At 42.9% G+C, this 27,253-nt stretch overlaps 1 protein-coding gene across 9 annotated transcripts in view; it reads right to left on the bottom strand.

Annotated features, from left to right (window-relative positions):
- The window catches only part of Disp1 (dispatched RND transporter family member 1), a 160,558-nt gene that overhangs the window by 95,016 nt on the left and 38,289 nt on the right, over positions 1-27,253 (bottom strand). For 4 of the 9 annotated variants that reach the window (XM_076548131.1, XM_006988602.3, XM_042258753.2 and 1 more), the window contains one exon: positions 2,796-2,929. The exons of 1 other annotated variant lie outside the window; for it this stretch is intronic. The gene's annotated coding sequence lies outside the window, so the exon portion shown is untranslated. Of the gene's footprint in view, positions 1-2,795; positions 2,930-18,276; positions 18,832-27,253 lie in introns of those variants that run through there. 4 more of the 9 variants (XM_042258754.2, XM_076548132.1, XM_076548133.1 and 1 more) reach the window with 2 other exon arrangements.

The raw sequence follows: 27,253 nt of genomic DNA on the forward strand, positions 1-27,253 counted from the left end.
CCTTGTGGAATTTGTCTTAATTCAGGAGACTTGCATGTGGACTGTTATTACTGCTAGTCCTTGAAAGTGGCCAAGGTATTCCAGAGAAAGGCTTTCCTGAGGAAGTTCTCCACATACCTGGAATGTGTATGTCCAGAGAGTGTCAGTCCACACTGTTAGCCCTTCTTAGGGAAAAGTCAATTGGGAAAACTATGAAGGCACACATGATTTTCATAACAGAATACAGCTGATATATAACAAGCCAAGTAACACCAAAAACTCCTTGGGATTTGGCTTCCTCTGGAGGAATTCCCTGATCCCTCCAGGTAGTGACTTTGCCATAACCAGCTGAGTTCTTATGATATATTCCTGCGGCCTGCAGCACTTTCCAACATGATATTTTAGGAGACTCCGCACACAGAAAAGCCACATTTTCCATTGAACCATCTTAGTAAGTTCCATTACACAGGAAAACATTGTCCTCTCTTTAAGAAAACCAACATTTTACCCTGTGATAAACAGGCTTCCCACAAAAAAACAAAACAAAACAAACAAAAAAAAAAATCTCTCCCCAAGGCCCATCCGGCCCATTCCCTAGTACTGAAAGGTCACTGCAGAGGCGATTTTAAAATAATGTTCACTGGTTTTCTGATCACAAAAGTCCTTGCACACTGAAGAAAAACTGGACCACACAGGACAGCAGGAACAGAACCAGGGAACAAAAACCCACAACCCTGAAGCACAGGTCCCCCGTCTACATTGGCAGTTTTTTTCACATGTTCTTCTTTCCAAGATCACTGAGAGTATACTCCGGCTCTTACCTACTCCCATCAAAACAACCCCTCAAGCTGCATAAATGCAAACCAAAAGGTTCATAACACTGTATCGAACATATTCAGTTTCAAATACTTGGTTTCAAACATCCCTAGCATGACTGAACTATCAGATTGCTTCTGGGGTTTTTTATATTTAAAAAACAAATCTCAACAAAGAATCACCTGAGTGGTGATAACTTTATGTGTGACTTTTTTACTTATTAAAACATTCTTAAGAGTCCTACAAATTACTTTCTCGAATGTTAACATACCCAGGACATACTTGCTTACCTCAACAAGTCTTCCCCGATAGCTACAATATTCTGTTAATGCTAACAACTACTTCTAAGAGAAGCTTACATTTCTTTGATTATTAAGGAAACTAAATCCTTTTTCTTCTGTTTTGGAGGGCAGGGTCTCATCATGTAGGTCAGGCTAGCCTTAAACTTGTAGAAAGCCCATATAGGCATATGTTAGCACACTGGGCACATAAATCTTTTTCTGTACATGATAGCAGCATGTATGTTCTCTTTGGGAACTGCCTTTTTGAGTTTTCATTTTGTGTGTATGGGTGTTTTGCCTCCATGTATGTCTGTGAACCATTTGCATAACTGGTGTCTGAGGAGGCCAGAAGAAGGAATCTGATCCCCTAAAACTGGAGCTGTAGACAGATGTGAGCTGCCATGTAAGTGCTGAGACTTGAACCTGAGTCCTCTTGAAGAGCAGGTAGTGCTCTTACCTGCTGGGTCATTGCTCCAGCCCCAAGGAAACTGGCTTTTCGCTTATCATTTTGATCTTCTGTTGCCAGCCCACGTTTCCAGCAAGGTGAGTAACGCTGTCATTTCTGCCAGCACTGGAGAATTACCACCTTGCTTTAATCTTCCTTTGCTTGTAAGTCTGAGGACTTGGAAAACTAATCTGGCCTGGCATAGTCATGCATGGCTGTAGGCCACCTATTCTAGAGCCTGAGGAAGGACTGCTGGAGATCAAGAGTTCAAGGCCAGCCAAACAAGACAGAATGACCTGGTTTCAAAATAAATATATTTCTCTTCATATTTAAAATATTCCTCATAATCTACAAAAACAGATCTATAATTACACTAAAATTTCTTTATCGATCCTTCATAATATTATACAAGGTCACCAAATTTCAAACAAGGCTCATTTCTGTCATCTCTGACATCCCCCTCACATCACAATGTGGACTCACTTGCTAATCAACACTAAACACACTCAAGTGTAATAAACACGCACTTGGAGGTTTAAAGCAACTCAACTTATTCTGTGTGTTTTAAAAAAGTGGTATGGGGGGGGTTGGGGGGCGGCGGTAAAAATATTCCCCTGCAGCCTTAAACAGCTAAATAGCCAAGCTGGCTGTCACAGGGCCAAAGGCGAGGCCTAAGTAACATTTTGAGGCAGATGATGCACTCACCAGTCCTTCCCTGACAGAACCCACTTCTAAGGTAAGAACCCCAGAGCCTGAGTCTCCCCAGGGCAGACTAACTGCACAAGAGAGGACAGAGCAAACAAACACACATGAATGAATGTGTTCCTTTTATTTACGTGCCCAAACCAAGGTCATACCCCTAACCTCTGTACACACAAAATCATACCATTAACACTAGAAAGTAGACCTTGTTTTCCCATAAATTAAGACTGCAGAACCTGCCTCAGAGATCTGTAAGAGGCTAAGGATAGCCGGGGGCGGGGGTGGGGGGGGGGTGGGGGGGGGGTGGGGGGGTGGCGCACGCCTTTAATCCCAGCACTTGGGAGGCAGAGGCAGGTGGATCTCTGTGAGTTCTAGAATAGCCTGGTCTACAGAGTGAGCTCCACCCCAGGGAAGGATATACAATGAGAACCTGTATTTAAAGAATTAAAAAAAGCATTTGAAAGTTGTTCTCAAAAGTAAATGAACTTACACAACATGTAATACTTTGTTTTTATAACAGTTTATGTTTACAAAAATGCTTTTCTACAAAGTGGTAAGTGATCGACTCCTACCTTCCACATGAATGGACACCTTGGCTGGGGGAATCACATGATTCACCTTAATGCCATTCCCAGGGCACAGCTCCTCTCCCCAGGCCCTCAGTCATGAGTCTTCTGCAGCCACTGAGTGAGCAGCTGGAGCCAACCTAAGTAACACAAGACTACTGGTTAGAGCGGGTAATACTGGTAGGTAACTAACAGCCAGAAGACGTGAACAAACAAGTTATAAAGTTAATAAGTTCAAAATTGCTTACTCATAACAAAACTTTGTTCCAATCAAAACACTAAAATGTAGATGGCTGGTGCCCACAAAAGTGAGGAAATGTAGTGACAATGTAACTAGAGGTCTCTCTACAGGGCAGTTATAGCTACTAACAGACTTCAATGTACCTTGTAAAGTCCTTTCATCTAGAAACCCACTGCCACTGGCGCTCACCCCATGACTAAGCCTAAAATTTCATTCAAACAGTGTATACAGGGATATGGGTTACAGCATTCTTTGTTTGAGACAGGGTTTCACTGTGTAGCCCTGGCAGTCCTGGAACTCACTCTGAAGTCCATGCTGGCCTCAAACTCACAGAGATCCACCTGTCTGCCTCCTGTGTGCTGGGATTAAAGGCGTGCGCCACCGCTGCCCAGCTGCAGCATTCTTTATTTAGCAAAAAGAAAAGGGAGGGTGGGGGTGGAAGGGGAGAAACGGAGGAGGAAATAAATAGAAAAGGTCTCCATCAACATGTTAACATGGGCACTATCAACATATAACTAGGGCACTAGTTATAAAACTACTGAAGTCTCCATCAACATAAACCTAGGGCACTAGTTATAAAACTTACCGAAGTCTCCATCAACATATAACTAGGGTAACTAGTTATAAAACTTATCAAAGTCTCCATCAACATATAACTAGGATACTAGTTATAAAAACAAAGGTCTAAGGAAGCACCTATGTGTGTCTCTACTCCACCCCAGACAGGGTTTCGTTATATAGCTCCAGGTGGCCTCTAACTTGCCATATTTCTGCTTCAGCCACAATATGGGGCATTTCTTCATACTTAGGTTTTGACTGGGGAAGTGAGGCAGGGCTGGGGGAAGCTGTTGGTGTTGTCTGTTTTATTTGAAACAGGTTCTCACTATGTAGCTTAGGTTGCCCTGTAATTCTTTTTAGTTCAGATAAATGAGGTGGATCTCTAGCTTCCATTTTTAAACCAGTCATTTAAAACAGTGACCCACCCACCCATTCTCATTTTTCATAATAGTCCACTGGATCCTTAACATTCTCTAAATATGACCAATAGAATTTGGGGTTTGTTCTTTTTGTAAAACTATTTTTAAAGCCCAAACTAACAGACTCTCTCCTTTTCTCCAACTGCAGGGATACAAACCCACAGAATGGAAAGTGAGAGGAAGGAAGGATCTTCTAAGAGGGACGCCCACACCCACACACCCCCAACTGCCAAGAGATCACCAACCAAGTAAGAGTCCAGAACAGGGTATGGCACACCCTGTGCAAGTACTGTCTGAACCCATTAAAGTAGAGAAAACAAAAGATTTATGCTATTTAGTAAGTACTTCTCTAGCAGTAGGGTAAGAATATCATTCATCAGCTCAGTAATGAGTAACGGTTAGAGACAATGGCACCCATTTAGAGCATTGTTAAACTTCTTGTTAGTGGCTCACTATTCTAGGAACTGGCTGTTAGTAAAAATGCCTGAATTACAAAATGATCTCGTTTACAGAAGGAAAACACACATGGTGCCTAACGGGCACAGTGGATCGATAGAGGGGCAACAACAAGGAGAAAGGCCCCATCTCACACGAGGGGAGGTCAGGGCCAATGTCAAGGATGTTCTCTGACCACCACATGTGCATAGTATGTGTGCACACATGCAAAGACACACACACACACACACACACACACACACACACACACACACACCATACACAAAAACATTAACCATTTGCTTTGTGTCAGATACAATATTAAGAATTTTAAATAAATTATACCCTTTAATTCTCATGATAACCTACAGAAGCAGATATTATCAATACCCCATTTTGCCATCTGAAGATGTATTTCACTTGATATTTCTAGAATTTTCCTGGCTGTTTTCACACATTTTTCTCCTATAAAAACATTTAAATCATGAACGAATCCTAAAATTTAATAGCAAGCATGAATCTTACACCTGCAAGGGTCTGCCTAGCATGTTGGCATGTATCTGTTTCCCAGCACGTAGGAGGCCTGAGGCAAGAGGACTGCCATGGGTTCACAGCCAATCTCGGGCACACATCAAGACTTCATCTCCACAAAACAACAAAACCATGTCAAAAGCAAGACTTATGCATGCTTCTAACATGCCTCTAGCCAACGTCTGCTGGACCATTTCTAATTAAATTAACATTTGCTCCTCAGGAGCCCAGAAAGGCACCAGCCACTTTCATTGTTCTTTGAGCTTCCACCACAAACGGAAAAAGAGAAAATGGTCAAAATAATTAATACCGCATTTTAAGTTTAATATCCTTACAGTATATGCAGAAAACATGCAACCGCATGCTGCACAGCCTTAAGTAAGACATGTTCTAGAAGTAGAAATTAGGGCCCTCTAACAAGCTAGGTTCTCCAGCAGCCCCACTGCACAACAAGCCAGGTCTTCTGTGCTCTCCTCACCAACGTCACAGCAGGAGTCAACCACAACGACCTACTTTTCAATGAAAACTTCATAGCAGCAACAGGGAAAGGTGGTCAGAGTTCTTCATGGAGGCTAACTTAGTAAACTCATTAAAAGCTAAGGAAGACTGTGCAGCACATCGGATCTCCTGCCTTCTTCTTGTTTGTTTGTCTGCTTGCTTTTTCTTTTTTCCTGAGACAGGGTTTCTCTGTGTAACAGCTCTGGCTGTCCTGGAACTTACTCTATAGCCCAGGCTGGCCTTGAACTCAGAGATCCACCTGCCTCTGCCTCCTGAGTGCTGGGATTAAAGGTACGCACCACCACTGCCCAGCCCCCTCCCCCCTTCTTTATAACTATTCCCTCATGTGCAATTTACTTTGTTCCTTTGTAGCTTGAACCAACTACGCTCCACATTCTGAGCTTGCAGACCAGCACTGGGTTTCTACAAGCTTTACAAGCCCCATGGAGTGGACGCTTCCTGTGTTGAGATGGATGTTAGGCTGGTGAGACGGCTCAGCAGGCAAAGGGGCCTGGTGCAGAAGCCTGAGGATCTAATGACGGTGGACCATGCGAAGGGAGAAGGGGAGAACCGACCACCAAAGTTGCCCTCTGACCTCCACGAGTACAACATGGCATATGTATCCCTCCCACATCATGTACACCCACAACAATAACCACAAAGACAATTTTAATGTGGTGTTTAATTGCAAGACCTGATTACACACTATAAATATTAATCTGATGCTACTATAAGGAAAAATAATAGCATCTAAGAGCAGTTAATTATAAAACACATTTCTTAAGCACGAAAAGAAATAGTATTCTGTTTTCTCACCCCAAACACAAATTATCACTTGTGTTTTCCTCAGTTTTTAAATTGCCTAGTTTTTAATTTTTCTATGAAGAACAGCTTTGTTGGTGCTATGTGAAACCTGTGACTAACACGCTTTCAGTAAATATTTATACCCCAAAATATTTTTTCTTTTATTAGTATCTATGATTTAAATTAAACAAGCAACTTTTTAGGCCAAGGTTCTCCAGTGCTGGAAAATTACAAGAGTATTTATGAAGTTATTAAAGGCTCAAGAAACTCAGGACTTAGAAAATCCACATAGTACAATAGTAATCTACTTCTAGCAGAAGGGTAGTTCCAGTCTTCAGTTAATCAAAGGTCATGAGAATTCACTGGCCTTGATTTTATATGGAAACAATGTCCCATACAAAAATTTGGTGAATATACTAACTTTAATATGTTTACTGCTAAATATAAGAGATTTATGAAATAACACGAAACACATTTTAAAAGTAAGTGAATCGGAACTATAGGCATTTGAAAACTCTCAGCTTAAGAGAACATGTCTTAGTTGGGGTTTCTCTTACTGTGAAGAGACACCATGACCATGTTAACTCTTATAAAGAAAACATTTAATTGGAGTGGTTCTCTTACAGTTTCAGAGGTTCAGTCTATCATCATCATGACAGGGAGCATGACAGCAGGCAGGCAGACATGGTGCTGGAGTATCTGAGAGTGCTACATCTTGCAGACAACAGGAAGTCAACTACCAGTCGCACAGAGGGAGGGAAGCTTGAGCAAAAGAGAGCCCACCTCCACAGTGACACACTTCCTCCAACTAGGCCACACCTCCTAGTAGTGCCACTCCCTTTGGGGGCCATAGTCTTTCAAGCCACCACAGAGCACATTTAAAAGTCAGCTTCCAGAAGAATGCAGTGTGTTGCAAATGCACAGCGCACAGTGATTCAGAGGACAAGTCCTTTAGAGATGTCCTTTTTCTACAGGAAAGTTTATTTGTAGATGTAACCAACCATCTTATTAAATAAGAAACAGAACCAATGTAAAGAAGAAAGCCAAGATGTCAGAGCTCAGAGCTAAAACCTTACCCTTCCTCCTGCGGTGGTCCTACCTCTCCAAAAGAGACCTACTTCCTGTGTGTTTGTCTTTATATAGACTTTCTGTTCTGCCTTCTCATTGGTTGTAAACCCAAACACATGACTGCCTCGTCACTGCCTGTAAGTACCGCCCTCCAGGTCTTCTATGTTATTGAGATTAAAGGCGTGTGTCTCCAATGCTGGCTGTATCCTTGAACACACAGGGATCTACCTAGCTCTTCTACCAAGTGCTGAGATTAAAGGCGTGCGCCACGAACGCCCAGCTCTGCTATGGCTTGCTATTAGCTCTGACCTCCAAGCAACTTTATTTATTAACATACAATTAAAATCACATTCTAGTACAAATAAAATACCACCATATCTATGAGCTGTCATCACTATTTTCAGCTTTTCAGCTTTTAAGCAAGGAAAGCCTGGGACACAGAGCAAGACCCTACTAGAAAAACTAAAAATTAAAAAGATCTTAAGTCTAAAATTCTATAAATCGATTTATTTATTTCTATTTTATTTAATAAAAGTAACACGTGAAAGTAACACATTAAATAATATAATTATCAGAGAAAAAGTAATTTATCTCCCAAATGCCAATCTATCAATATAAAACTGCTTTGACTCCTCTGGGATCACTCAATCAATACAAATATAATCTTTAAACACATATGTAGACATGCATACACAGGCCCACGTGTGCCAGGCTGTTGTCCTTTTCATGAAGTAATACTTAGGAATCTCCAGCTGGGCTTGCCTATCTCTCCTGGTTACACCTTCGATCAACAAAGCAGAGCTAACCAGTGTCTGCAATCCCTGTAAAATGATCACATGGTACAGCCACAACATCATTCTTCTCTCCATAATCATTCTTCCTGCCCTGCTAGCAGGTCAGAGCTCTCAAGTGTGCGCTCCAACCCTGACAGCCTAACGAGTCCTCATCTCCTTAGGTTTTCTTCTCACTAACTCCCTCTTCAACAGGCATAGGGACCTAGCGCTTGGGAAGAAAGAAAAGCACAGAGAAACTAAGCCTGCCCCCGATTGCCCTACATTTTATCATATATCACTGCCCCGATAAATCTGCACCAAAACTCTGACTTCTTGTTTTATCTGCCAGTTAGAGGTAAATTATTCACAACAAAGATGCACTGGACAAGAGACCATAAAACCCAGGCTCTACTTCCAGCTCTGTCCCCATCTATTGATGTGGCATTGACAAGCCACTCAGCGCTTGGAGGCCTTTCTTCTTGTAAATAATGAATTGCTTCAGCAAGATAGCTTCTGAAGTCCCTTCACACTCCAGTCAGTGACACTATACTCTGTTCAACAAATCCAACTATAACAGCCCTCAGTAGGGAAGTTAGCAACAAGTTAAACAAAGAACAGTAATCACAACAGAAAAGGAAAAAATTAGCCCAAGAAAGCCACTGTTTAAGTACCTCCATGAGAACATTGTAACTGTCTGTTTACAGACAACGGATATGCAAATCACAACTGAAAATGGTCAAGGCACTGTAGCAGTACATATAAAAATTTCACATTATTATGTTTGGCTTAGCTCCAACTATTACACAGCCTGAAAATAAACTCGTTTTGAAGACAGAGCAAGTGATAAGCGAGCGTGAAGTAACTTGGGGCTCCACGTCTGTCCTAGCCCATTCCATCTGCAAATTAAGATTCCTTATCTGTAAAATGACAAGTCAACTGTATGAAAGGAGATTCTATCTTCAATTGAAAAATAATCAAAGAAAAGTCAGACAAAAGCTCCTGAGATTCATTCATTCTTCGCACACATCTTAGCTGAGCATGCACCACGTCCGAACAAACCCTGCTCTGCCCAGGGATGCACTGTGAGAAGGGAACATGGCCTCCTCTGATGCCAGGTGCCGCCTATGGCTCTGCACCTCAGGATGCTGCCTTCCATAATTTGATTAAATGTAGAGTTTATTATGTATCTTTTAAAGATTCTTTTTAAATAAATATTCTGCCACACTTGTGATTGGAAATGGGAGGAAAAAACCATTGGTTTTCACTTTAACTGAAAAAGACAGCTCCCACCGTCAACACTGAACCTGAGTGACCCCTAGCAGGATGGAGTTTCCTTTCCCATTCCTCTTCTGGGTTGTATCCCTGGGGTTCATGTATAACCCTAAAAAAGATACTGCACTGTCATAAAACCCAATGGGACAACTACTAAAAACTGAAAATGAAAACAAAATCATAACTGGCTAAAAGTGCAAAGATGTATTTGAAACTACAGCCAATAGGTCATGCTGTGACAGCAGTGTGTGTGTGTGTGTGTGTGTGTGTGTGTGTGTGTGTGTGTGTGTGTGTAGCAGGGACATACATCATGACAATCACGCCTTGTCTCACGGGACATAATTAGCTCTGAGTGTCCACACTTGAAAGGTTTGAACATATAGAACATGGCTCTCAAGTTTACTCTAGAACAAAAGACTATTCATATAAATTGCCATTTCAGTTTTTCTTTAAACACAAAAATGCCTTTAAGATTAGAGTGCTTGGGAGGTTTTGATCTTTCTGTCCAGTTTTTAAAGACCCACTCCTTCATAAGTATGAAGAGAAAAGCCTAAAACAAATACATCCATCTGGGTTAGAAAATCCACAGTGAAGAAAAATCTCTTCTAACAAAGGCCGTTCCTAGATGTCCTGTGGAAAAGCCGGGCTGAGCATGAAGCTATCATGTCCTCCCTACTTGCCTGGTGGCATGAGAAACTCACATTAGAAACTGTTACGAGAAGCCACAGCTACAACTAACACACCTGAGGTAAATAAACAAGAGTAAAACAAGTAAAGATCACTTTGAAAGCACATTTCTAAGAATAGAACCACCCTGAGAACAGGGTATAGTTTTAATTACATCACGGAGCGGTCCTAAACTGTCACTATGTAACTGTGGAGGGCACAGGGAAGGAAACCCTACTGTTTTTTCCAGGACTACACACAGCGCTAACAATGTAATTTGGGAATGAATCTCCAGGTTATCAGAACTCTCTGGTCTCCAGCTCCTCAGTCAGTTCCAAGCATTCTTGTTTAGCAGCCTAATACCAAGCGGCAGCAAAGGGAGCTCTGTCTGTCTGGCAGCAGGAGGCACAGGAAGGGATTCAGATGAAGAATATATTTCACATTGCTACAGCTGACAGGTGTGAGAAACGAGCCCGACAAAGTCTGCAAGCTAATTCTGTAGTCAGAAATGCTGAAGTCTGTTCGATACTGCTGCCTACAGACAAAGGAGCTATTTTTCTTACTGAGCAATTTTATTAAGTTCTGACTTTTTCTTGTTGGAAACAAGCTAGATGTTAATAGTTCACAGTAACTGAATAATCTATCATATCCATACTTTAAACAGTAAAAAGCAAGGATATTTATATAGTTGTATATCATATAGTCAAAAGCAGAGGTTTCTCAACCTTCCTAATGCTGTGACCCTTTAATACAGTTCCTCATATTGTGGTGACCCCAACCATATAATTATATTCATTGCTACTTCATAAGTGTAATTTTAGTACTGTTATGAATCATAATATATTTTTTGGAGACAGAAGTTTGTCAAAGGAGTCACAACCCACAGGTTGAGAACCACTGTCAAAAATTTAAAAAATGAACATACTGCTTCTTCTACTTCATGCCGAACACTGACCATAGAGTGAGGATACCTAACACTGTAACTGTTTATTATAACTTAATTCAAACATTTCACTTAATGACAAAGCAGGGGTCCTACCAGGGACAGAAGATAATACTACAGAGCCAAGTTTTTACCATTAGAAAGTCACAAACAGGATCTAGAATGGGTACTGTAGTGTTGTAGGTACTCTAATGAGCTGTAATAATCAACACGACACAATGCAGACACACACATATCTTTCTTTGCTTGGTTCCTGAAAAACATGAGATCTGATGGCATCTCCAACAATGATACGTTAGCAGCAGTGATTGCACCAAAGACTCAGATCTTGTCTTTAAAACACCAATTTCCATGAAAAGGACCCAGAGCACCTTAGAGAAAAGACTGAGCCTAGGGCTAAGGTAGAAAGAACAAAAAGAACTTTGAATACCTTAATACACGGAAAGATAATGCAGACTGCGTAAATGATGAAGCTCTATCAAGAGAATGAGGCTATTTGCAAGGGTTCCTACCAGCTAGACCTGAACTAATTTAAGCATCAAAATGTTTAATGCCAGTAATAAATTAATTAATGTCAGTAATAAAATATAATCTACTAAACAAATAAGAATCTGTGAGTTCAAATGAATAGAAATAAAAGCGGCAGAAGGGAAGCCTTCCTTAGTAGGACGGCACCGGTGAATGAGGAAGGATGCAACAGCAGACATCTAATGAGGAAGGAGCTAGTTCACATCACACGGGAGTTACAGAGGGACAAACCATAACCTGACCCTGGGGAACCCTCCTGTGCATCTTAACCAAGTGATCAACAGTACCGCTACAAACTGGTACCAGGTGCCCACTGACACACCTGGGAGCTGAGTGTCCTCCCATGGGTCTCCGCAGAACTGCAAAACCTTCCTCTATTAAAACCTCACAAACCCAAAGTGAGGGGCAGTTTTCAAACAACAGACCCAAATTCTTCAACAAAAAAAAAAAAAAATAAAAAAGAAAAGCCAAGAGCACTTCAGCCACCGACTCAAGGGCCAAAAACGTCTACCCGTGTCAAACCCGTGTCAAAGCAGTGGAAGTCAGAGAGAGCGGGATGGAGATGTACGGGAGCACCTGCACGGACCACTCACAGTACAGCAAAATACAAACCCAGGAATGAGCACAACAGCCACATGGCGGATCGGTTCTCACACAGACAGTCCCTGCCTGCCAGTGGACAGAGAGATGAGCAGAACAGACTCCCACCTCGGAGGACACCAACCCCCCTTCTTGAAAGCACTGCAAGTTTTTCTCATCACTTTCTCTGAAAGCAAGCCACACTCCACGGGGTGGAGAATGTTTTGTGAAAAACGTTTTCTCACTGTACTAGAAATTACACAATAGATATCATTTAAAAAAACAAACCTATTTTCTGACAGAATTTTTTCTCTAAAACCTGTGTGACCTCTCATGGTATCCCTAGAGAAGTGAGGGGGGAAAGTATAACTTTTCCTTTTACTTTATTAACGCCAGGCATCACTTTAATAAAAAAATAATTAACTGTGATGCTTTCAAAGAGCAGGAAGAAAATGATCGCAGCAGCAGCAGATGATAGGAACTGAAAATGTCTCTGACGTGCCAGGGCCTAGGTGTTAAGAGCAAGGAGTGGTTATTCGGAGGGAGGGAAAGAGGTGCAGACAGATGGCAAGCAGCCATCAACACTTGCTCAATCCTTGAGGAGGAAAAATTCCTCTTGACAAGCAGATGGAAGCTCTCAAAGTCTGAGCAAATAGTGACAGCATCACTCAGAAACAAGGCCAGAGTAACCACAGTGAGCACACACTAGCCATTACTGTGTGCTGAGCAGTTCATCTGCTTGATTCCATTTAATCCAGACAGCAACCTCCATCATGAGGAACCATGACCATTTCTATTATGCAGACGAGGAAACTGGGATTCACAAGGGGAGATAAGTAAAATGGCTAGTAAGCAGTAGAGATGGATTTGAAATCCAGGCTTGTCTAACTCAAACGCCATGCTCTTTTAAACACTAATAATCTCCTTCTCAATGGCATATGATGATGTCATATCAGATATCTGGGAATCTACTATGCACATGTACTGTGACTGCCATTAAACAGTAAACAGAGCTGACAGCCCTTGGCCTTGTAGAACGTACAATATACACTAAATAACTCAAAGGAACAACACTGGCACATGAGTGGCCTTCATTACGGTGAGAAGTGTCATCATTAAAGGAAGCTACAGCAAGAGATCACAAGTGACTTCTTCAGAGAAAACAGTTCACTACAAAAGATCTCCCAGGCCACATGGCTACAGTTTTACTCACTGTACTATTAAGTCAAAAGGCCATGTCAATTTAGAGAGGTGTGCTGGCTTCTTTAATATATCCCATACATCTGCCAGAGCAAGTTAAAAGAGGGAAGATTTATTCTGGTTCCTGGGGCCCATGGTTGCTTGTAGTCAGATGTTTCTCGGGTCCAACCAAGCCCCCGCAGTCCCATGGCCCACTTGTAGAACAATCACTCAGAAGTTATATTAATTATAACTGCTCAGCCATTAGCTCAGGCTTATTACTGACCAGCTCTTACACTTGACTTAACCCATAATTCTTATCTATGTTTAGTCACATGGCTTGGTACCTTTTCTCAGTTCTGCCTTGTCATCTTGCTTCCTCTGTGTCTGGCTGGCAACTCCTCAGTTAGCCCTTCCTCTTCCCAGAATTCTCCTTGTCTGCTTGGTACTTCCTGCCTGTATTATACTTCCTGTCTGGCTACTGGCCAATCACTATTTTATTTATCAGCCAATCAGAGCAACACATATTCACAGCATACAGAACGACATCCCACAGCAGTTGCTTGGGTCCATGTGCTCAGGCAGAACATCATGGTGGTGGGAGTCGATGGAGAAGGTGGACAGACAGCACCGACTGAAGAGACTGGTATAACCCTCAAAGGCACACCACCAATGACTGCTCCAGCCCTCTAGGCCTAGTCTCCAGACCCTCTCACAGCAGTGCCACCAGCAGCCAACAAAAGACCCTGTGTGGAACAACAGCAGAAAATGGATCAGCAATGAAAGCAGAAAGAGAAGGAGAAAGATCACATGTAAAGGACCAGTTGGGAAGATGCAGGTGACAGACACAGCCTTAATACACAGAAGGATGCAACGTGGCGGCATTAAATGCCTTCAATTTTTGTTTTGCCAAAATGAAGCTACACTATTTATAACTAGTTTCACAGACATGTATCAGTGGAGGTAAGGGCTCCTACCACATCCTTCTTCAGCCATCACTTCAGCTCCCTCTAGATGCCATGCCCACGGGTACTTCCACATCGACAGCCAAAGCTTCCACACAGCCATCCTAGCTCTCCCACAGCATGCTCCGTCCCTCCTTCTCAGTGCAGTCACCACCACTGTCACTTACAGTAAGGACTGGTGAAATACGGCCAGCCTGGTCTACAGTGAGTTCCAGGACAGCTAGAGTCCTGGACAGTGAGACCTTGTCTCAACACACACACACACACACACACACACACACACACACACACACACACACACACACACACACAAGACTATTCCCAACTGACCAAAAAAAAAAAAAAGAAAGTAAATTGTCTTTCTTGAAAAAACAATGTTTCCTTCTCATTAGCTCCTGCTTAGCTTAGTTTATTATGTGTCTTTTCTATGAAAGATGAGGCTAATTTCAGTCAAAATATTAGAGAATCTACTCTGTACACATGCTGTGTCAGCAGAGAATAGTGAAGAGGAGCAGAAAAACATTCCCCGGAGTCAGTGCTGGAGTCCAGACCACAGAGCTGACTGGAAGAACAGCCAATCACCTCAAACTTCTGAGGCTCTGTTGGTCAAGTGCTAAGCAGCTTCAAGTACTCTCCTGAACCTCTCACCTCCTCTCTAGTCTACACCGCCTTACCCTTTCTAAAGGTACCTTAAAGACTACTTACTTCACCTCCTAACTCTCCTGCTGAATAAGTAACACTTTAGATGACCACGAGTCCATCTTTGAATGGTGCTGTGCAAGTACCCTGTTGCTCTTTATAGATACTGCACACTCTATTACCCAAGTTCACAAGTTCTGACCCTGACTCTGTTCCTTTCACATTCTTTTTCACCTATTTTGGTTTCATTAATATAAAACCTTTGTTCAAACATGTCTGCTCAAGTCAAGAGAGCAAGAACTGAAGTGAACAGTAGGTATACTTAGATGTGTGCAATGCACCATCTCGTGACACCATCATAGGCTAACATGGCAAATGACCTTTTCCAATGGGGACCCCAAAACCACTGCGTGTAGACCTTCTAATTAGTCTCCCCAAGAAATGCTTCCCATTCTCCTATATGTCCTTCTTTGGAGTGGAACATGTGAGGAACAGTCATGAGCCCAACAGTCTTCTGAGTGCTGGCCATTAGAAGCAGGCAGAGTGTCACAGGTTGGCATACACATTCTTGTTTGACCCTGGTAAAACCTTGGGCAGACCATGTCATTCCAACTTACGTACCAGGTTTCTTCTTTTGGGATACCAACCAGCTCCCACATAATGACACAGAGACTTCTTATTAGTGTTGAATGTTCAGCCTTAGCTTACACTCATTTCTAGCTCGCTCTTTTAACTTAAATTAACCTGTTTCTCTTTATCTACATTTTGCCTCAGAGATTTTTACTTTTTTCTTTCTTGCTTGCTGTCTGTATGTCTGGCTGGCTTATGCCTGCCTGGTATCTGGCCCCAGGCATTTTTCTCATTCTTCTCTTTTTGTCTCTGACCCACGGCCCTGTCCTATCACTCCTGCCTAGCTATTGGCTGTTCAGCTTTTTATTAGACCAATCAGGTGCCTTAGGCAGGCAAGGTGAAACAGATGCAACACATCTTTACATAATTAAACAATCATCCTTATATTGTTAAACAAATGCAGCACACACAAATGTAATACACCTTTACACAGTTAAAACAATATTCTGCAGCATAAACAAACGTAACACACCTTTGCCTGGTTAAAATAATATTCCACAACAAGCTTACTCTCAGAACATCCCTACAATGGCCAAAAATTTCCATCATCTACTCACACCCCTTCATTACCTTTGATCTCTTCATTTGTTATTTGTTAATTATGTGTATCTGGTGGGGGTGGGAGGGGGTAGGGGGTACAGTGGTAATGTGAACATATGTGCTAGTGCTCACAGAAGCCAAAGATGTCAGATCCTCCCCCGTGGAGCTGGAGTTACAGGTGGTTGTGAGCCACCTGACATGACTGCGGGAACCAGACTTTGGTCCTCTCAAAGAGCTCTCTCTCCAGCCATGACCTGTCTCTTACTCCTGTCCAACCATGTTCATAACCTTGGTTCTCAAGTTTGTCTCCACATGCTCCAGGCTTTCACTAGTCATCTTGATGCCTACAACAGCCTACCTCTAATGGGCTTAGCTCAATCCCCATCTTCCAAGTCACTGCTCAAGCAAGTCCACTCAACCACCTCACTGTAAAACATGACCAGCCCCTCCCCTCCTCTCCTCTCCACCCCTTCCCTCAGCATACCTAACCTTCCTTATCCCATTTTCTTCTTCACTATCGGTCACCGTCTAACACTATTTAAATCACTTCATTATGTGTAGTGTGTGTTATTTCCTCCCCTGAGAATAAAGAAGGTTCGTACTTCAGTGACTAATGCACACCCAGTGCATGTGAATCTGTGACTTTCCAGATCTTCTCCTTCAATTACAGTCTTTGGTTCCACCCTGCAAACATCTACTTCTTAGCTTTTCACTAACTTCCAAAATGTGGTTCACGACTTACTACTGTTATCACCTCTCCGTTTTGGCGTGGTCCTTTTCAGCAGAGTTTCAAGGAGAAGCAGAAAAGCAAGTGTGTGGTCAGTGCCACCTTCACCCACACCACTCAGCACCCAAGCCCTGGAACTACCCCTTCTTCACTGTCCTCTGCGCGTCCACAACCTCCGGAGGATCAGTGCCCTCCACAGCTATGCCCCAGTGGTAGCTTCCTTCTCAGGCTGTATCTGAGTACACAGTGTCCACTCGAGCAAGTCCAGTCTCCCCAAGATATGGTGCCCTGAGGACATGGAAACACCATCAGGCTGAAAGTCAAACATCTTCAAAGCCTCTTGGGAGATAACCAGCAAAGCTCTTATTTTTTGATAAATTTATCCATAAATTAAGTATTTCCATACTTCTAAGTTCCAATAGAAAAGAACTAAGTTAGCAAAAAATAGGGAGGGAGAGCTAAAAAAAAAAAAAGTAATATAAGATAAATGAGCAAGCAGGCAGGCAATTTATGATGCAATATAACTACCATTTTCTGAATACCAGGCATACCTCAGATACTTCATATCTGCCATATTATTACTCCTCCTACCAACTCTATAATTTACTTCCCCAGTTCATAAGCTAAAAGATCACCCATCACTGGTCTAAGGTCACAGAGCCAACTGAAATATAAACTCAGAACTGTCCATCATGCCATTTTTAAGTATTAAAAATTAAGTATTAATCTAAAATATGAAATGGTGGTACATGCCTGAAATCCCAGTACATAGAAGGCAGAGACAGCAAGATCACAAGTTCATGGTCAGCCTGGGTTACTATCAAGAAAAACAGAAAGGATAGAGAGGCTCAATGGATAAAGCCTGATTGATGATCTAAGTTCCATCCCTGGGACCTTCATGCAGGTAGAAGGAGAGAACCTTCACCCTGGCACACACACACACACACACACACACACACACACACACACACACACACACTAATGAATGAATAAATGCAATTTTTGTTTAAAAGTTGAGGGAGATAAGGAGAAGAGAAAAAGAGAAAGAGAGAAAATCATTTTGATCTGGTCTGAATAGAATGGTAACTGGTGATGAAACTTTGAATGTTTCTAAAAGCCTTGTGACTAGTGAAAAGAATAAACAAAAATATAATGTTCATTTAATTAATTTCACATTCTGCCCCCAAATGGCAAACATAACCAAGAAGTATTTTACGTAGGAAATAGCTGATCTCTGCGGCATCAACTTCCAAAGTTCTTATTTTTCCATAATGCCCCAACATGGCCTGTCTTCCCCTGTATTGTGTCTATCATCAAGCCCATATCCACAACAGCCCTAAAACAGAGCCTAATTGTGTCCATGTGGAAAGGGCCAACTATCTGTAGTTGCTAGAATCCCAGGCACATTAGCACTGACTTCTCATGGGAAAAGGGCAAACACTGCCTTTCAGTTCAGAAAAGGGAAATTAAAAACAGTGAGCAGCAGCCATACCTGGATTATGATGACTGACAGCAACACAGCCTGGAACTATCAGTTTCATCTGGGCCGGAAGGAATCTCAGCAGAGGAATTTTTGGCTGCAGCTCTATTTGCTGAGAATTTTGAAGACTAACACGTCTCCACTCAAGAGGAATGTGACTGTGTAGATCTCAGCAGCACACAGGTCCGTGCAGCCAAAGGACTACATGTCAAAAGTAAGTTTTCAATTTTTCCACTTGAACTTGATAAAAAATAAATGACAGTTATAGTATTCAAAATATCCACACCCCAGAGTGGCCAAAGTACATAATTTAATATCTTTGTGAACAGAAAACCTTTTCCCCCAGGACAGATTTTTCAAAATATTAAATGTTCTGTTTAGCTCTCCTCTTACAAGCAGCTGGAATCTTTTTTGAAACTGGAGAATGATGGGCTTGCCCTCTGCTGTAATTGGAGAAAAATTCCAGTCACATTAGATAGAAAGCATGCAAATCTCATACCTACATAACTTATAAATTATTCTTTATATTATGTGATATTTAAAATGAAAAAATCTTCTAAGGGTAGGGACAATATGCTTAGGAATAAAAGAAGCAGCAGCATTTCACACTACAGAACTAAGGTAGCCTTCCCTTGAAGTTTAGTTTCATTAAGTACGGGAAGCATTTGGCCAGCCCGTAAGAGGAACTGTGAGAATCAGAACGGCCTGCTCTAATGAAGCCCTGGCTTCTGACTTGAGAAGTATGGTGCCGCTCTATCTGCTGCTACATAATGATTTCCACGTGTCGGCCCCGCAGAGTTACAGCTCATTACTGGTAAAATATGCTGCTTTCTAAACGCTTTGGCTTGTTGCTTACCTCCATAGAGTCTTCCTAATGAAGATAACATATTTTTCCAGTTAGGTAGATTTAAGAACATAATTTTGAGGACCTTGAAACATTAATTGCTTGAATCTATCATTTTTGACAGGTCTTAAATGGCTTCTAGAATCCTTATAGCTGAAGTCACATATCTTTTTCCATTTTCCTCTCTGCCTCAGGGCAGCAGAGAACGTGAGGAGGGAGAGGAGGCAGCCCAGGTGAGAGCTCTCGCTGTGGCTACTTAGAGCAGGGGACAAGCTCCAGCACTGGTCTCGGGAACTGGAACTCAGGAATGACACGACAAAGAAGCAAGAACTAGAACACATGGCCACAGGCACACACACAGACACACACACACACAGACACACACACACACACACACACACACACACACACACACACACACACACACGGGCTCCAGGAAAGCCACTCTCTGTTCTCCAATGTCTTGTGAAGCACACTATGTGACCCCTCACCACTCAGGTTCCAAAGCCCAGCAGTAGAAGAAGGCACAATGTCAGCCATTTGTAAAAGGCTGGGTTTTTGTTTGTTTGTTTGTTTTTTGTTTTTGTTTTTGTTTTAAACAAAACATTTAGGCTCAACTCTATGATCCTCTGACCAGCTGAAAGGACACAGAGGCCTCCATTTCATCATCTCTACAGAAGGGTCAGGCCAGAGAAATCTGTCTAAACTGTCTTTCATAGAGCCCCACACCCAAGGCAGTCTCCAAAACAGACTGTGGAGTTCTTTACGTCAGCCTTAGTAAGGGATCTGCCACCAGGGAAACAAAAACCAGAACCCTCCAGTCTCACCCCCCTTTATCAGCTGTGGCCAACATCTCCTGCATGGATCATGACGTATTTTCATTTCCAGAACAAAATTTGTTTCAAGGTCCAAAAGCTTTTGTATCACCACTGCTGAACAGCCAAACATAATGGCCTGGCACCCATTTCACTATTAAAACAGATTAACAGTGACAAAATGAAGGTCTTTTTTCCTTATCAAACCACTACTTGTATATGGCATTCTATAATCCAACACTCTCCTAACTGAGCTATTGTGGTGACTGTAACTTACTCTCCCCAGACTGTCCAGTCCTTCAGTGTACTTAAGACTAATTGCATAGGAATTACAGTACATAGGTGTGAATATACTTTCTTTTCTGGAGGACAAAGGCCCTGTGTGCTACACTCACTGTTGGGCATCAAGAGCCAATGCCAGGCACTCTTTTCATTTCTGTTAAATAATTTCAGCACATGTTGTTGGGTCAATAACCCAGAGCTGATCACCAAGGGTTAAGAAAAGGAGGACACATGGCATTTGTGTTTGTCCATCTGATCTGATTATCACAAGCACAGAAAAGGACTCTGGAAACACGTCTGTTTCTGAGGTCAGGGTACCAGTGCAGAGATGAAAGCAGCATGGTTTTCAGAGGAAGGCTTTTTTTCCTCAGGCTTTCACGGACGCTAAGATGCATGAAAATGCCTTGCTTGGTTATCTCATTTTCCTGGAGGAATTCTAAATTCTTCCAGCTGACATGATGATTCATGTGCATGATGATTTTGGTTAAGAAAACAACTGTGGTTCTTTGGCCAACTAGAAATAATATACTGTAAGTCTACATGACTATTTTGTTAAAGCTGCCATATTTGTCTTCAAAGGCTAAAGAAATCCAAAATTCTGTCAATGTGCTTTTTTTTCTGGTGAATTTATAACTAACTTCAAAACATTCTTTTTTCACTAGACAATTATCTTCTAAAATATTGAACACTTTGGTTCCAAGTTGGCACATTCCACATATAAGAAAAGGAAAATCAAAAACCATTTGCCACGTTTCAAATTGAGCTGGTCATTTACTAGGAATATTTGTATAGTTGTTACTTTTTTATCACTGTGATGAAACGCCATGCACAAGGCAACTTGTTAAGGAAAAAGTTTATGTGGGTTTACTGTTCCCAAGGGTTAGAGTCTTGGAGAGTGAAATGAAGGCATGGTGGCCGGAGCAGGGAGCTGGGAGCTCACATCTTGAACCACAAACACAAAGCAAAGAGAGTGAACTGGAAGCAAAGTCCTTAAGCTTTCAAAGCCTGCCTCCAGTGAGTGACATGCTTCCCCCAAGGCCACACTTCCTAAAATCCCCAAATACTGCCACCAACTAGGAACCAAGTTTCCAAATGCCAGAGCCTATGGGTGACATTCCATTAAAATCACCAAATTTGAAACCAAGAAAAATAACTTTGAAGGAATACATACAGCTGTAGCTCTGAAAGGGGGGTGGGGGATTACAGCAAGGCTGCTGCATGCCAAGAGTGAAGAGCAAGAATCAAGTTCTGGAGGCAAAGCTCCTGATAACACAACGACAGAAACGCATACACTCTGAGTAGAGACAGCAGCAAAGAGCACCTGGGTGTGATGGAGAGGTCCTCACACCAGCAAGGCAAGTGCACAGGAGGCTAGCAAGGCATCTGGGAGGAAGGGCAGTTACATCCCAGGAAGCAACAGTTCCTAACCTTGCAGAGTTCATGAAACGCTCTCAACAGCATCAGGAGTTAGAAGCCTCTCTCTTCTAAAAATACAAACACATACAATTTCAGAGATCCTGAGGTCCCCCAAAGGCTCTTCAAAAATCTCAGGTTAAGAGTTTCCCATGGAGAGCTACATGCCCATGAAATTTAGAGAGAGAGAGAGAGAGAGAGAGAGAGAGAGAGAGAGAGAGAGAGAGAGAGAGAGAGAGAGAGAGACTGAGTCTACTCAATAAAAGAATGGGAATTGGAGATGAAGAAATTCAAGAAGATACTAGACATCAGATAAAGTAAAAACAAAAAAACAAAACAAAACAAAGGGTCAGAGGCTGGAGAGGTGGCCCAGGAGTTAAGAGCGCTACTGCTCTTGCAGAGGACCCAAGTTCACTTCCCAGCACCAAGGTCAGGCAGCGCACAGCCACCTACAGCCCCCCCTGCCCCCATAACTAAAAACAACAAACAAACAAACAAACAAACAAAACCCTCACAGGGTCAGAAGGCTAAGGAAAAGTCAATGGAGAATATTATGAGAGCTCAAGGAATCTACAAATCTAAAGGAGAAGCAACGGTGAGGGTGGAAGGCAAGATGGAGAGCGAGCGGGCGCGCGGGCGGGCGGGCGCGCGGGCGGGCGGGCGCGCGGGCGGGCGGGCGCGCGGGCGGGCGGGCGGGCGCGCGGGCGGGCGGGCGGGCGCGCGGGCGGGCGGGCGGGCGAGCACACGGGAGAACAGGAGAGGATGTCTGCCCGTGCTGGACGGCTGCTGGCACAGGCCAGGCAGGCTTCTGCTGGGAACAGGGTCGGCACTCTCTTCCTCTCACAGGACCCTTTGGGGGCCCGTCTTACGCACTGCACAGCTCGAGAGACTGAGGGAGACATGGTTGTCCTGTGACCGTTAGGAGTTCACAGAGCCAGTCTCTCATCTTTATTAGTAATGCCTGCCGTACAGCCTGCCCTGTGACACCCTGAAAGTACGCCTTCGAGGGCAATGTTCTAACGAAGGTGAGACTAGAACACAAGCCCTTCTTGGTAGACAATGCCAGACTCTGAGTTACATCTACAACTAATTGTCATGATTCGCCTTAGTACTTTCAACGGTTTTTTTGCCTTGGTTTGGTGTTTTGTTTTGTTTTTCTCTAATTCCATATTTCTACTTGTCAAAAGCGTATGACATTGTGACGAGCTATGCACAGAAAGATGGCCTGTAGCAGTCCGCCACTGCTGGGAATGCTCCACTCCTCCATGGAGTTCCACACCTTCCTGTCACAGCCAAGCGGCCAGCCGCTTCGCTTTAGTCATGTTAACAATACTGTTTTGTTCAAGCTGCTCCAGAGTCATGGATACATCCGTCAGCTGCACTGATCTGGAAAGGTTTATGATACACAGGTTTGGTCGGGTGCATCTCATTACGGTTTTTATTTTAATGGGCTTTTTATTTTATGAATACTAGGTTTACAAGTAACTGTTCTCCAAGTTTCTGTAACTGGAATTCGCCACATGGCTAATGGGTAAAAACATAGACGGTGTGTTTCAAAGCTGGGGCATGCCCTGATAATGTTTCTCTTTTACAAGTGAATGGTTGAAATGATCTTGTCACAGGTGTTCAACAAACACAAAACAGAGGAACTAAAGTATGAAATCTAAATGAGCTTGAGTGATAGAACACAAGACACACTTGGAGAAAATGATGTTAGAACCAAGTGTTGTCACCGCCACCACGCTGGATGCACACAACCACTCTCCGTGATTATGCGAGAGCTCGACATCTTTAAGTGCAGAAGATACCTGGGAAAAGCAATCCCACAGTGCAACCGTTTTTATCTCTGCAGATAGCACACAGGACTGGGGTGCGTGGAGGGCACAGACAAGTGCTGTGAGAGACCACTTAAACATGCTCCTTCTCCCTGTTTAGGAAGATGGCTCAGCGAGAGTGTGAGTCTGTGCCCTCTGACCTCACTACTCTGCTGCGGAAGACACTCAGTACACTACACATGCGCTGGCAGTTTTTATTTATGCCTGTCTGTCTCTAGGCCTGTTCTTCCAACCAGACTGTAAGCTGCCCAGGGCAGATGCATGGTGTCTGGTGCACTAGGTATAAAATAAACAAGCATTAAGTGAAATAAGACACGGACTCTGCCCTCAGAGAGTTTACAATCCAGAATACCTATAATCTCAGTAGCTAAACTTTAATCATGAATGAATTTTCTAACACAACTGATGTGTGTAAGAACATGAACTATCATCATTCTATAACTGTTTTAAAAGTAGGTTCGAAGCTTCCAGTGGGAGGGATGTCAGAACTTTTTGGAGGGGAGGGGGGTTGGGGGAAAGGTGGCAGAAAGACCTGGCTATGCACCGGATTAGCCTTGAACCAACAAGCTCCAGCTCCAGCTTCCCAGATGCTGAGGTGACAAACACATCATCAGGACCAGCTCTCCGCCGACTTGTGACCATACTTTCACACGTGGCTCCTCAGAGGCTGCTGTCATTTACTCCCATATTTTTAAACTTGATCGTCTACTTTGAGATAGCAGAAATGGCTAATGTGTTGACTTAATTCTTCCAGGCTGGCATGTCTCACTTACAGCTTGTAATTACCCACTGAAATAAATACCACACTGCCTCACTTCCAGGTACACAGTGGTGCCAACAGAGTAGAGAAGCAAGGCAAGGCATAACATGGGCTGGTATTTCAATCAGTGTGGGAAAGATGGGTTAATCAGTGTTAATGCTGGAATAAAAAACAGAAACAAATGTAGGTATGTATGCGCTATATACATATATACATACATTAATATATGTATAAATATATATATAGTTATGGCATTTAGAATCAAAGATCTGCATACTACATATATTCACTGCTATGATTATGGAGGTCCACAAAGGTTTCCTAGTGAGATCTGAGCTTGCTTAACCCAGAAGAGCTGCATTAGAGGATTGCTTGACCATGCGCCTGGTTTCTAAGTGATTGGAAGGGTCTACACTTGGCTGACCTAGGGGAAGGTCTTTGCTCTACGCCTTGGTATTCCTATAAATTACCCTTTGGAAGAGACAGAGGGGGCCAGTGGATAAGGATCCAGGCCCTCCCAAGCTATCCTGTGTTTCTATCTGCCTCTTTCCCCTCTATCCTTCTATCTAAATATTTCTCACTTCTCCCTCCTCAAGAGTACTTTGAGGTAAAAGTGGGAGTGGATCTCCCACATATGATGACATCATTTTTTTAAATTTATTTTTATTAATTAATTAATTTATTTATTCCCACCCAATCAGTTTCTCCTCCCTCCCTCCTCTCCCTCCAGTCCCTACCCCAACCTCCCCTCTTCCTCCCCACGCCATCCACTCTTCCTCCTTTCTCTTCAGAAAAGGGCAGGCCACCGTGTATATCAGATAGCCATGGTATATTAAGTTGCAGTAAGACTAGGCACCTCTTCTATTGAGGCTGAACAAGGCAAGCCAGCAGGACATACAATTTGCTCTACCTACAAGATATGCTGGGTGGGGTAAAGGTGGTGCAGAAATTATGGGAATGGCCAACCAATGAATCGTCCAGCTTGAGACCCATACCATGAGAGGGAGAGCATCCCTGACACTTCTTAGAGGGCTAGAACTCAGAGGGTGGACAGTCCAGAGACCTAGGATAGAACCAAACATGACTGGCAAAAAAAATAAAATAGTCAATGAAGTGATTCCTAATGATATTCTGCTGTGCTCGTAGATTGGTGCCTAGCCCAAATGACATCACTGTTTTTAAGTCTTGTCAGTGCAGAGAAATTGGAAATCATAGACATAATTCTACTCAGCTAAAACTTTTAGCAAAATAGCTAAGCACAAGGCTAGGGTAGGGATGTGCTGGATATGCCTAGAGTATCTTGCCATCAAAGAATGAAAGAAAGTTCTCACACATTATTAGGATTATCAAAAGACACGGAAGTTGGCTGAAAGGGTTACTGGCCACATCTGGGACAATTTGAGGGTACCCACAAAAACAGATGTAAGACCTGACTTTTGAGAATGATGTGAGATGCCTATATCTCGAGATTAAAAAGCAAGTGCAATAGAGTCATGAAAACTACTTTCTTTCATTTTTTTATTTAAAAACTTTTTTCATTTTACATACCAACCACTCCCTCATTTTACATTCCTCCTCCCTTCCCTTCTCCCATTCCCCCGCCCCGTGCCTCCCCTCCCCCATGCACTCCTCATAGAGGGTAAGGCCTCCCTTGGGTAGTCAACACAGGCTGGCATACCCAGTTGGGGCAGGACTAAGCCCCTCCCTCCTGCCTCAAGACTGAGTAAGGCATCCCACCTTAGGGAATGGGCTCTAAAAAGCCAATCATGTGCCTGGGATAGGTACTGGTCCCATTGCCAGGGACCCCACAAACAGATCAAGCCACACAACTGTCACCCACATTCAGAGGGCCTAGTTCAGTCTCATGAAGGCTACTCAAATGTCAGTCCAGAGTCTGAGAGCTCCCACTAGCTCGGGCCAGCTGTTTCTGTGGTTTTTCCCGAAAGAGATATCTTGACAGAGTGAGCCAGTATGGAGACAGAGAGAAACCTGGTGCTATGGAAATCCCCAGGAACCTACAAGGGTGTCCCCAGCTAAGACTCTTATCAATGGTAGAGAGGGTGCCTGAACTAGCCTTCCCCGTACTCGGATTGGTGACTACCCTAACTGTCATCATAGAACCTACATCCAGTGACTGATAGAAGCAGATGCAGAGACCCACAGCCAAGTACTTGGCCAAGCTCCTGGAGTTCAGTTGAAGAGAGGGAGAAGGGATTATAGGAGCAAAGGGGGTCAAGAAAATTACTTTCATTGAGTTTTCAAAACATCATTCATTCATACAGCTACAAAATTTAAACAGTATTGTGGAGCCATAAAAATCATTATAATGGAGAATATATAATAACATACAGAATTAGTTACAGTAGATTAAAGAATCTTTCCATTAAAAGTCTGCCTGTGTCCTAACAGCCTGTCAACAGTGACTCTTCCAACTCCACACACCTAACAGCTGGAAGACACAACTGTGCTCCATCAGCCAGAAATTGCCTCTTCTGCATCCAACCCTGGTCACAGCCCCAACTCCTGGAGCCACGTGCCTCCTACCTCCTACCTTCATACAGCATTCCCCAACATTTTCTGTTTCTAAACTTCCATTCCCTCTGTTCTCGTCTGCGGTCTCTGGGTGCTACTGTCCTAGATCAGTTGACTGTGTCTATTTACCTTCTCCTTGAAACCTAACTCTGTCTCCCTGTGCAAAACTGAACACACACACAAACACACTCAAGAAAATCCACGTACACCATATCTATTTTTAAAGTAGCCTGGTAAATAAGCTATTGCATATAAAACAATGACATTTGTCATAATTAGAAAATAAACACAGATCAGTCCCCTACAGCTAATTTTCAGTTTTACTGCCTTAGAATGAGTGTTAGGAATGGATGTTTATTACTTGCTATGATGTGAATGTGTTTCTCCAAATCCATATGCTGGAAATGTAACTACCAGCACAACAATGTAGGAGGTGAGGCCTAGGAAGAAATGAGCATGAATTGAGAGTGGTGCCTCATACTTTTAATACCAGCACTTGGGAGGCTGA

The sequence above is a fragment of the Peromyscus maniculatus genome, chromosome 11, assembly GCF_049852395.1.
Source record: "Peromyscus maniculatus bairdii isolate BWxNUB_F1_BW_parent chromosome 11, HU_Pman_BW_mat_3.1, whole genome shotgun sequence".
Taxonomy (NCBI): domain Eukaryota; kingdom Metazoa; phylum Chordata; class Mammalia; order Rodentia; family Cricetidae; genus Peromyscus; species Peromyscus maniculatus.